At 54.1% G+C, this 10840-nt stretch overlaps 1 long non-coding RNA gene across 1 annotated transcript; it reads left to right on the plus strand.

Annotated features, from left to right (window-relative positions):
• Nucleotides 1–281: 281 nt before the first annotated feature.
• LOC122469590 lies at nt 282–9948 on the plus strand. Its single transcript, XR_006293544.1, has 2 exons — nt 282–526; nt 9714–9948. It is a non-coding gene; the product is annotated as an uncharacterized LOC122469590 (long non-coding RNA).
• Nucleotides 9949–10840: the final 892 nt, after the last annotated feature.

Here is a 10840-nt window from a genome sequence, read left to right on the forward strand (position 1 = left end):
CAGAATTCACCTGAGCTGTTCATATTGAAAAGCCGCTATCACTGATTGACATCGGTTTGATTTTTTTTTTTTCAACATTTATTTATTTTTGGGACAGAGAGAGACAGAGCATGAATGGGGGAGGGGCAGAGAGAGAGGGAGACACAGAATCGGAAACAAGCTCCAGGCTCCGAGCTATCAGCCCAGAGCCTGACGCGGGGCTCGAACTCACGGACCGCGAGATCGTGACCTGGCTGAAGTCGGACGCTTAACCGACTGCGCCACCCAGGCGCCCCGACATCGGTTTGATTTTAATGGCAACATAGGTAGTGTTACCTTTACTGCAGTTGGAACATGAATTCAAGTCGATTATTAAGGGCCCCATGCCCTTCCTTTAGAGAGTACTTTTTTTATAATATGATGTTTTTATTCTGCATACAGTGAATTTTGAAAAGGAATATTCTAGAGTACTTCATAATCACTTCAGACGCAATGACAAGGCCACATTTTTTCCTCATCCGCTCCTCTGGAGTCCTTCAGAGGTGAGGTAAGGTACCTTGTGGGGGCGGTGCTGTTCCCATTTACCTGACGACCAGAGTGCTGTCCTCCCCTAGTACTCCAGTATCGCCAGCTCTCGTCCAGATCAGGCAAATCCGAGGGACCAGGACAGCATTCCTTAATGACATGCCTGGCTCTTGGGCCATCCGTCCATCTCTGAGAGTGAAGAAAGCTGGCAGGAAACATGACTAACTTTGAGAAGCACAACCGTGATCGTTTTCACAGCATGTGTTTCTCAAAAGCCCAGAGAAGGATGATATTTAAAAGAAAGATCTCCCTGTGTGTGCATTGTGAACACGTCACTGTCGCTGTGGAGACTGTCCCTAGAATACCCTTTCCTGGCAGTTCCTGCTCTGTGAGTGGTGCACGTTGACCTCCGTGTCCACGGAGCAGGCGAGCCCCTGGGGCAGGGAGGTGTGTCTGCTCAAAACTTTGTTTTTTGTGGGAGTTTTTTGTTCTTTGGGGGGCTTGGGGTTTGGAGTTGTTTTTGTCAATTTGCCACGAGACCCTTCAGAGAGCTCAGCAAGCACTTTGCATCGGGGAGCGTGGTGGCTCTCGAAGGGAGCGATGGTGAGCGAAGGGTGGTGTGCCTCGCAGGTGTCCCGACACTGCACGCAGGAGTCTAAATGTGACCGTCCCCAAGAGTAGAACCTGGGCATCTTCTCCGGTCAGCAGGGAGGACAGAGTTTAACAGCTTTGCAAATGGGTCTTTGGTTTACCGCTTTGAGAGACAGAACCTAGGCAGGGGTGACACTCCCTCAGAGGTAGTGCTCGCCATCGGTGTGGCACCCGAGGGTGGCCACTGGGCACGATCAGCGTCAAAGCGGCACGTGTGCCTCAGGAGTCCAAGCTTGAGAGGGACGTCTGGGCCCAGCCCCTCCCCCGGGGAAGGAGACGTTCGCGCGCGTGGAGATTGAGGCGGGGGTGGGGGGTCTGAGACTCAAGGAGGAACCCAGCCCACTAAGGCAGCAGGGTGGACATTGGAGGGAAGACCGTGGGAATCACAGGAATAGCACTCCACCAGGAGGAGAGCCGCTGGCTGTGTGGGATGCTGAGGTCCACACACTGGTTTCTGCAGCAGGGCCTAGATGGTGAAGACCGCTGGATGCAGTGTGGTTTAGTGGGGGAGGGGTGCGTCCTGATCACCGCAGCCTGGTTTCCAGGCTCGTGACCTCAGGTCGCCTCCTCTATAAAGGCAGCACGGTGGTGATAGTGCCTCACTCTGCATTCTTGGCAGAGTCTACCAGGTGACAAGTGCAGGGTGCCTGGCACAGGCGAGGGAGACGCGAGTTTTCTTGGGCGCCCTTCCGCCCAGCTTAGCCAAGACACCGAAGTCCGTGAACAGCATGCTCTCTGCCCTCCCAGCTTGATAAGAAAATTCGCCCAGTTTCTAAAGTGTAGAGTGCTGGTCTCTGAGCTTGCGGTGTCTGGGAAGCTGACCAGCCTGCACTGCCACCTTCTTCGCCCCAAGTTTTGGCCTGTGTCCCCAGGGGACAGGAAGAGCGTGAGTCTGGTGGGAGAGTCTGGTGGAAGGCGGGGGTGGCCGATGGTACCCTCCCCTCCTCGGATTGCTGGTCACCTCTCTTCCAACAGCCCTACCGTTGCCATTACATTTAAGATCTCATTGGCTTAGAGCATGGGACTCTTAATCCCCAGGTCATGAGTTCAAGCCTCACGTTGGGCATGGAGCCTTCTTTTTTTAAACAAATAAATAATAAAATGACACCCTCTCTCCTGGACTGCTTGCCCAGCTCTGCCCTCCCACTCTCTGCTGCTTCCTGTCATGCTAAGAGTCAGCATCATGGACAAATGTATTTGTCTCTGTATCTACCCTCCCCACCCATACTTAGAACGAAAGCCACACGGGGAAGGGCTTTTTCTTCTCTATCTTAGGTACCTAGAATAGTGCCGGGTACTTACTTACAAAGTAAGTATTCATTTAAAATGATGATGACGATGGGGCGCCTGGATGGCTCAGTCGGTGAAGCATCTGACTTCAGCTCAGGTCATGATCTCCCATTTTGTGGGTTTGAGCCCCATGTCGGGCTCTGTGCTCACAGCTCGGGGCCCAGAGCCTGCTTTGGATTCTGTGTCTTCCCCTCTCTCTGTCCCTCCTCTGCTCATGCTCTGTCTCTCTCTCTCTGTCTGTCAATAATACAATAAATAAACGTTAAGAAATTTTTTTAAAAATGATGATGATGATGGAGGAGTAAGTAGTAGTAGTATGGGCAAGAACTATCTGGAAGGCACAGGCTGCTTTAATGGCTTCAGTCAAAACTCTTAACTGAGGTTCCCCTATAGCCCAAGGCCCAAGGATGAGGCAGGCACAGCCATAGGAAGCTGTGTTGGGATTTGTGGTCCATTTTCCTCGGTCTCCAGCAGCGCTCTGAGCTGAGCCCTTCCTGTTTTACAGACAAGGCTCAGAGGTGGGCTGGAAATGTACTTCTCACTGAGCTGCCTGTATAGCTGATGCCCTGTTGTGTCATTCAGTCCAGTCTGGGACGGGAGCATGCAATTGCTGTGGGTGTCCAGGGGAAGTCCTGAATCACATGACATTTGCCTTCAGATATGAAACCGGGGGTTAAAACGCTTGGTTTCGAGCCTTAATCTGTGTCCCCCACCAGAGTCATGCAGTGTAGTGCTTGGATTTCAGTCCCTCAAGAGAACAGCCACCTGAGGCTTGGCCGCAGTGTGTGAGCTGGAGGTCACGGAGGCTTTGGGGTATTGACAGCAGCTCTCCACCCTGAGTGCTTGCTTGCAGGCACCAGGCCGAAGGTGAGACCTGCTGAGCACAAGTCCTGGCTCGCAGAGCTTGCACACCTCGTGCCCAAGATAGGGAGGCTGGTCCTTGGGGGTCACCTTGGGGCGAGGCTAGAGCGCAGCTTGCTGAGATGACCCAGATCTCTCAGGGAAGCCTGGAGAGGCTGGGGCCACAGGAAGCACTTTTGCTGCTTTTGGCTTTGGTTTGATTGCTTGGTTTGTCTTGTTTCTGTGGTGGGGCTGATTGGTTACAGATTCTGAGGGTCTCACGTCTTTTTCCAGTTCCCTAGATATTCACGCCTATGGTTTGCAGCTGTGGTGAAGTATCTTCTTACCATGTGGGTTGACAAATAAGGTGCCTTCCTGGGGGGCGTCACTGAGAAAGGGGACAACTGCTCATCTTGCAGCCCTTCCCCCCAGCCTGTTCCTTTTGCAATTTCCTGCTCTCTACCTCCCACCCACTTAACCCACCTCTAAGTGTTATTTTAAGCCAGAATTCTAGAACTCCTCCCTCAAGCAGGAGGGAGATCTGCAATTGCTCATCAGGAACTTCTCCAGCTTCTGCTGGGGCACCTTCAGTGCCAGGGCATGCGCGAGCGCGCGCGCACACACACTCTCTCTCTCTCTCTCCCCCCTCTCCCTCTCCCTCTCCCTCTCCCTCTCCCTCTCCAGCTTCTGCTGGGGCACCTTCAGTGCCAGGGCACGCGCGTGCGTGCGCATACACACACACACACCCTCTCTCTCCCTCTCCCTCTCCCTCTCCCTCTCCCTCTCCCTCTCCCTCTCCCTCTCCCTCTCCCTCTCCAGCTTCTGCTGGGGCACCTTCAGTGCCAGGGCACGCGCGTGCGTGCACACACACACACACACACCCTCTCTCTCTCTCTCTCTCTCTCTCCCTCTCCCTCTCCCTCTCCCTCTCCCTCTCCCTCTCCCTCTCTCCCTCCCTCCCTCCCTCTCTCTCCCTCCCTCTCTCGGCCTCCCTCTCCCTTCCTCTCTCTCCCTCTCCCTCCCTCTCTCTCTCTCTCTCTCTCCCTCTCCCTCTCCCTCTCCCTCTCCCTCTCCCTCTCCCTCTCCCTCTCCCTCTCCCTCTCCCTCTCCAGCTTCTGCTGGGGCACCTTCAGTGCCAGGGCACGCGCGTGCGTGCGCACACACACACACACACTCTCTCTCTCTCTCTCTCTCTCTCTCTCCCTCTCCCTCTCCCTCTCCCTCTCCCTCTCTCTCTCTCCCTCCCTCCCTCCCTCTCTCTCCCTCCCTCTCTCTGCCTCCCTCTCCCTTCCTCTCTCTCCCTCTCCCTCTCTCTCTCTCTCTCCCTCTCCCTCTCCCTCTCCCTCTCCCTCTCCCTCTCCCTCTCCCTCTCCCTCTCCCTCTCCCTCTCCCTCTCCCTCTCCCTCTCCCTCTCCAGCTTCTGCTGGGGCACCTTCAGTGCCAGGGCACGCGCATGCGTGCACGCACACACACACCCTCTCCCTCTCCCTCTCTCCCTCCCTCCCTCTCTCTCCCTCCCTCTCTCTGCCTCCCTCTCCCTTCCTCTCTCTCCCTCTCCCTCTCCCTCTCCCTCTCCCTCTCCCTCTCCCTCTCCCTCTCCCTCTCCCTCTCTCCCTCCCTCCCTCCCTCTCTCTCCCTCCCTCTCTCTGCCTCCCTCTCCCTTCCTCTCTCTCCCTCTCCCTCTCTCTCTCTCTCTCTCTCTCTCTCTCTCTCTCTCTCTGTCTCCAGGGAACTGGGGGGAAGAGTTCTGTCTGGTTCTGCATTTTCCTGGTGCTCATCAGCTTCTTGCACCACCTGGTGGCTTCCTACTCTTGGGAACTTTAACTGGTCAGGGTTCAAGTATTTGAAGATAGAAATTGTGTTTCCTTCTCAAATTTTGCTTCTCTCAGTTAAACTGCCCCAGTTCTCTTCGGGTGTTTCGGGACAAGAAGAGTGAAGGTTTTTCGTGGTGGTTTGTTCCTATGTTGATTCATCGACATGCATTTTTTGGAGGGTTTAGAGTGAGGCAGCTACTCTAGAGGGCCCTGTGCTGAGCTCTGTGGATCCAAAAATAACCAGGGTAAAACCCAAGTCCTCTAAAGTCTCCAGGGAGAGGGGCACAGACACAGTCTGGAAGTCTGGGATGGCCAGGGCTGCATGGTGGAAACCCAGGCAGGAAGCCCAGTCTGAGTGGGAGGCAGCAGAGGTTACAGGTACAGCCCGAAGCACCCCTGTTCTGCTCAGCGGAAGAGGAAGCTGTGGTGTTTGCAAAGGAAGACATGGAAAGGCTCCTCCTGCTTCGGACTTGGGGCGTGTGTGGGGGCAGTGACAGGGCCGGTGCGCTGCTGGACAGGCTCTGTCTTCTCACCATCCCGATAAAATATGTCTCCAACAGTGCACCTCTGTTCTGTTTAGAGGACTTCAGTCCAGTACTTTCTTAGGAAGTGGTGTGGCAGGCTTTGGGTAGAGTTCTGTCACCAAAAATAGACCTCACGGCACTAGGAAGCCAGGTTCTAGGGACCAGAGAGGAAGCATCCCGGCCAGTATGGGGCACCTGGTATGCCAGCTCCTTCCGGAGTGAGGTCTGCATGGACTTGCCTCTCCCTCACTCTCGAAAGGGAGCTGCCAGCAGGCGTGGGTAGGTGTGAATACATTCTCAAATCAGACATGTTTTGCATGGAAATAAGCTGGGAAGTAGGAGCCTATGCAGTCATGTTCATTAATAAGGAACCCGAAATCCTTTGGTAGACTGGTAGACGGGCCCCTGAGAGCTGCTTCCTGATCTGACACCAGGAGCTGCTCTGTGCACCCTGGGGCACTGCTCAGGCCGGTCCCTCCTCTGTTTGTGTCCTGTGACCAGCTTCTACTTGCCCTGCAGCACCCGGCTCGTTGGTCACCTGCTGCCTCCAATCTTTGCAGTTCCCGCCCTCTCAGCCCCGGTGCCCTGGGGCCCTCTCCCCGCATTCTCTGAACTCTGGAGAATCCTGTTGTCTCATCAGGTATCAGCTCAGCCCGTGTGTAGTGGGAGTCCTGTCACCCAGAAAGGCAGTGCCATATGCCTCTTTGTCCTGACGTCATAAACGCGTAGGTCACGTTTTGTTGGGCTCCATTTCCTAGTATCATATCATTAATAAGTTGGACCAAAACACCGGAGCCAGGCCAGAAGAGGAAAGTCCTGGAACAGAGGAAAGCAATAAACACCTTGACCCTCCTTTCTGGTCTCTGGGGAGGAGGAGGAGGCCTGGCCTGTGGCCTCCCTGTGCCCAGAGCCTCTCCTTTCCCAGCCTGGCACCACTGCTGTGGCTTCGGCTGCAGCGGGCGCCAGTACACGTGGGTCCCATCGAGCAGAGCAGCCAGTGTCAAGTGCGGGTGATGACGCGTCATCTTTATCAGTTCTTGCAAGTAGTGATATGTTGGTCAGTTGATGGGTCAAAAGTATAGACAAAACTAGACTTTTCACTTCAGTGAAAATTTAACGGAAGTTGTCTTTTGTTGCTAGGTTGTATTTTTCCAGAGTAGCCCAGGCATGTTAACGCAGACCACCTTCACCAGTAATGGGAGCAGTCCGTTTGGGGTGGGGGTGGGGGTGGGGTGGGTGGGGGGAGACCCAAAGCCTGACCCCACAGTCCGTGTTCTCAGAGAGGACACTCTCAGTGAAGCAAGTATGTGACGGGGCCAGGGGGCATGCCTAAAGGGTGAAGCCCGAGGAGAATGATAGAGGGGACTGAGGTCGTTCTGGAAAGGAGGGCTAGGGCAGGCAGGGAGGTGGGACCAAAACCAGGAAACAGGCGTGCAGCAGGGGGCTCCAGGCTAGACCAGGTCTGGAGGGGTTGGCACCTCTGCTGTGTGTCCCTGGTCTCACATGTGCCATCTGCAGTCTGCATGCACATCAGCATGGGGGGTGGATGCGGGCAAAGCCAGCCTGTGTTTCTGGAGCCACTGGATCTAGTTCCAATGACAGTTTTGGACAAATTGACCTGTAAGCCCTGCCACGGCAGCAAGCACCAAGCCAGGCCCCACTTCGCAGTAGGGTTCGTGAGCGGCAGAGCAGCGTCCCAGCCCCAGCCCCCACTGCCCCCTGAGGAGTGGTGCTGGCCGCCTCACGTGTGTACACCGGGTCACGCACATGTGGGCGTTCCGTTTGCTGGGCTCAGGTGGCGCTTGTCTCCCATCCCAGGATGGCTGCTGGAGCATTTCATGCCCTTGGTTACAGCTGCCTCCGGGGCATCTTGAGAATGTGCTTCTCTAGCCCGACGGCCGCATGCCAGCCTCAAAACCAGGGTTTTGTTACCAAAGCGGAAGGGAAAAATGGCTGCTAGGAGACAAGCGGCAAATTCCACACAGATTCATCAGCAGTGGGAAGAGCTACAAATACTTCTAGCTCTTCTGGGTCTTAAGGGTCATTGTTTAATTAAGTTGAGCGTTAGATTTTACAAGCCCCAACTCGGAGAAGGATATGAAAGTCAGGACTTCTAAAACTGGGAACATGGTCTTTGCTTCTCTGTGTCTTCAGTAAAGCAGAACGAGCTCCACAAAGACAGGTTTGATTGGGGGGGGGGGGGGGAAGAGTCCAAACACTGTGCACGGATCCCTACAGAAAGTCTCTAGCCTTGGGGCGCCCTCAGTTGGTTAAGCGTCAGACTTCGGCTCAGGTCACGATCTCGCGGTTTGTGAGTTCGAGCCCCACGTCGGGCTCTGGGCTGACAGCTCAGAGCCTGGAGCCTGCTTCTGATTCTGTCTCCCTCTCTGTCTGCCCCTTCCCTGCTCTCACTCTGTCTCTCTCTCTCTCAAAAATAAATAAACATTAAAAAAAAAAAAAAAAGGCTCTAGCCAGACTTAGGAACCAAGGTTTTTGTCATCCAATCCACATGTAAAATTCATAGCTCCAAACTGAATTGCTCCCCCCGCCCCACCCCTGCTCCATGGAAACCTCTCAGCCAGAAAGATAACTCTTGCCAATCAAAAATTGCTTCCTTTTGTCACCTATAGAAAAGGAAATTAGTTCAGACTCTGTGTGGATGCAGGGTGCAGCCCCAAGGGTGCTTCGGGAGGCCTTACTGTAGGCATCAGGCAGCTCCAAATAGAAATGCAGGATGAGGCACCTTCCAGGCACCTGCCGCCTATGCAGCGACTGCTAAGAGCAGCTCGGGCTGCATGCTGGAGGTCTGGATGTTCTGAAAAGTTAAAGAGCAGTCAAAAGAGCCCAGCACTTCAAACCGGGTGGTCTCAAACTGGTGACCCTGAGCCAGTCTTCCCTCCTCTCCTAGCATCCAGTTCCCTCCCTGCCCCACGCTGCGGGCGGAGGGGCAGTGATCCGTTCACACAGACTAAATGAGGGGTGGTGACAATGAAGTCCTGCCTCAGTGGGCTCCCACGAACTGTGACACATTAGAGCATCTTTTTAAACACCGCTTAAAAAAAGAATTTGTTTCAGCTTATATAAGTAATACATGTTCACTGTAGAAAATTTGGAAAACAAAGTATAAAGAAGGAAATCACCTGTTACCCCACCACCCACAGTTAACTACTGTTCTTTGGGATTTTTCCATACATGCTCCGGGATCCACAGTACAAGCTGTTTTATAACTTGCTTTTACTTCCATTTTTTAAGCATGCTGCCATCTCACTGAGTTCTTCATGCTGTTGGGATGCCTGCATGGTGCCTCATTGAGGGAGGTGGCCTGGATTTTTAACCAGCCTTTCTTGTTGGCAGTCCTGACCCATCAGTTCCTCCCTGTTCTGGAGTGATTGTACTTTTTCATTATTTCTGTAGGGCAGTGGTTCTCAGAGAGGCAGTTGGAGCATGGGGCACCTGGCTGGCTCAGTCTGAAGAGCATGTGACTCTTGTTCTTGGGGTTGTGAGTTTGAGCCTCACATTGGGCATAGAGCTTACTTTATTTTTTTTTATTTTTATTTTTTAATGTTTATTTTTGAGACAGAGAGAGACAGAGCATGAACGGAGGAGGGTCAGAGAGAGAGGGAGACACAGAATCCGAAGCAGGCTCCAGGCTCCGAGCTGTCAGCACAGAGCCCGACGCGGGGCTCTAACTCACGGACCGTGAGATCATGACCTGAGCCGAAGTCGGACGCTTAACCAACTGAGCCACCCAGGCGCCCCATTTTAATTTTTTTTTTTAACGTTTATTTATTTTTGAGACAGAGACAGAGCATGAATGGGGGAGGGACAGAGAGAGGGAGACACAGAATCCGAAGCAGGCTCCAGGCTCTGAGCCATCAGCCCAGAGCCCGACGCGGGGCTCGAACCCACGGACCGTGAGATCGTGACCTGAGCTGAAGTCGGACGCTTGACTGACTGAGCCACCCAGAAGCCCCGAGCTTACTTTAAAAAAAGGGAAAAAAAAGTGTAAACCCTATTCAAAGAGACAGGCGTGGATTCTGGCCCTCAGGGGACTTTTGGCCACGTCTGCCGATAATTTCTGTTGTTACAGGGTGGGTGGATAACAACTGCTGGCATCTAGAGGTTGGAGGCTGAGCTGCAGCGCTCAGGGGAAGCCCCTGCCCGGAGTCATCCTGCCTGACGAGAGTGGGTGCCATTGAGAAACCCTGCCATGGGGTCATGTCCTAGCTGGGCCATGGCCAAGGTGCAGGAACGGATGCTTCTAGTGCTGCTGATGGGTGTGGTCCATCCAAGACAGTGAATGAATAAAAGTGCGTTCATCTGTGTTGTGTGGTAGGGTGTTTCTTAGACTCCCCATGTTGACTGTGACTTCGAGGAAAGTTAAATTCACCCTGTGTAAGAGTCTTAGGAATGCAGAGGAAAGGGAGGAGGTTGTAGGGAGTCTGGCCCATGGACTGGGAAGCAGAGGTACCCCCACTGAGGGGAGAGCATAGTAAGCCCTGCCTTGTCCCAAAAAGAATGGACTCAGCTAAAAAGTGTGTTCAATAGAGCAGGATAAAATAAATGAGAATAAAAGTGAGCAAAGAGAATATTACAGGTAGAAAAACAAGTGGCCCATAGAAGCACGTGTAGCTCTGGGCCCGTGGCGAGGCTCCTCCCAGAGGGCCGTGGGGAGCGGCTCGCCTGCTTGCCCAGCCCCCTGAGAGGGCCCAGCACTGTGTGCTGCAGCACAGGGGAGAACGGTAGGGGCCCTTGGGGCTCCCGGGAGCAGCTTTTACTGCCTGGAAGAAGCCTGGGGCCTCCCTGGGTGTCCTGTTGAGAGGTGATTGGAGGTTGCAGCTTGTCTTATGGAACCACTGATAGTTAAGGGACTGCTCCACTCTTAACGGTCCAGACAGTGTGGAGACGATCAGGAAGCCATGTGCCTGCCTGACTAGGCCCCCAGGTGCCTGTACGCACCTCAGGGTGGAGTGGGGACAGTGGCCCATCCCTGAGCCTGTGCAAGCAGGAGGGCCTTCTGGACAAGGGCCCCCCAGCATGGGCACACGCAGCCTGAGGCCTTTCCAGAGGACGTTCTTCCTGTGCTCCTCACAGCCCTTTCTCCCAAATTACCAGACTCCACAGTCTACAGTGTACTGTCTGCCCCGGCCCAGTGCCCACTGACCAGAGGAGGACACTGAAGGTGAGAAAAGGTGAGCCCTACCTGATGTGTGCCCC

The sequence above is a fragment of the Prionailurus bengalensis genome, chromosome B3, assembly GCF_016509475.1.
Source record: "Prionailurus bengalensis isolate Pbe53 chromosome B3, Fcat_Pben_1.1_paternal_pri, whole genome shotgun sequence".
Classification (NCBI taxonomy): Eukaryota; Metazoa; Chordata; class Mammalia; order Carnivora; family Felidae; genus Prionailurus; species Prionailurus bengalensis.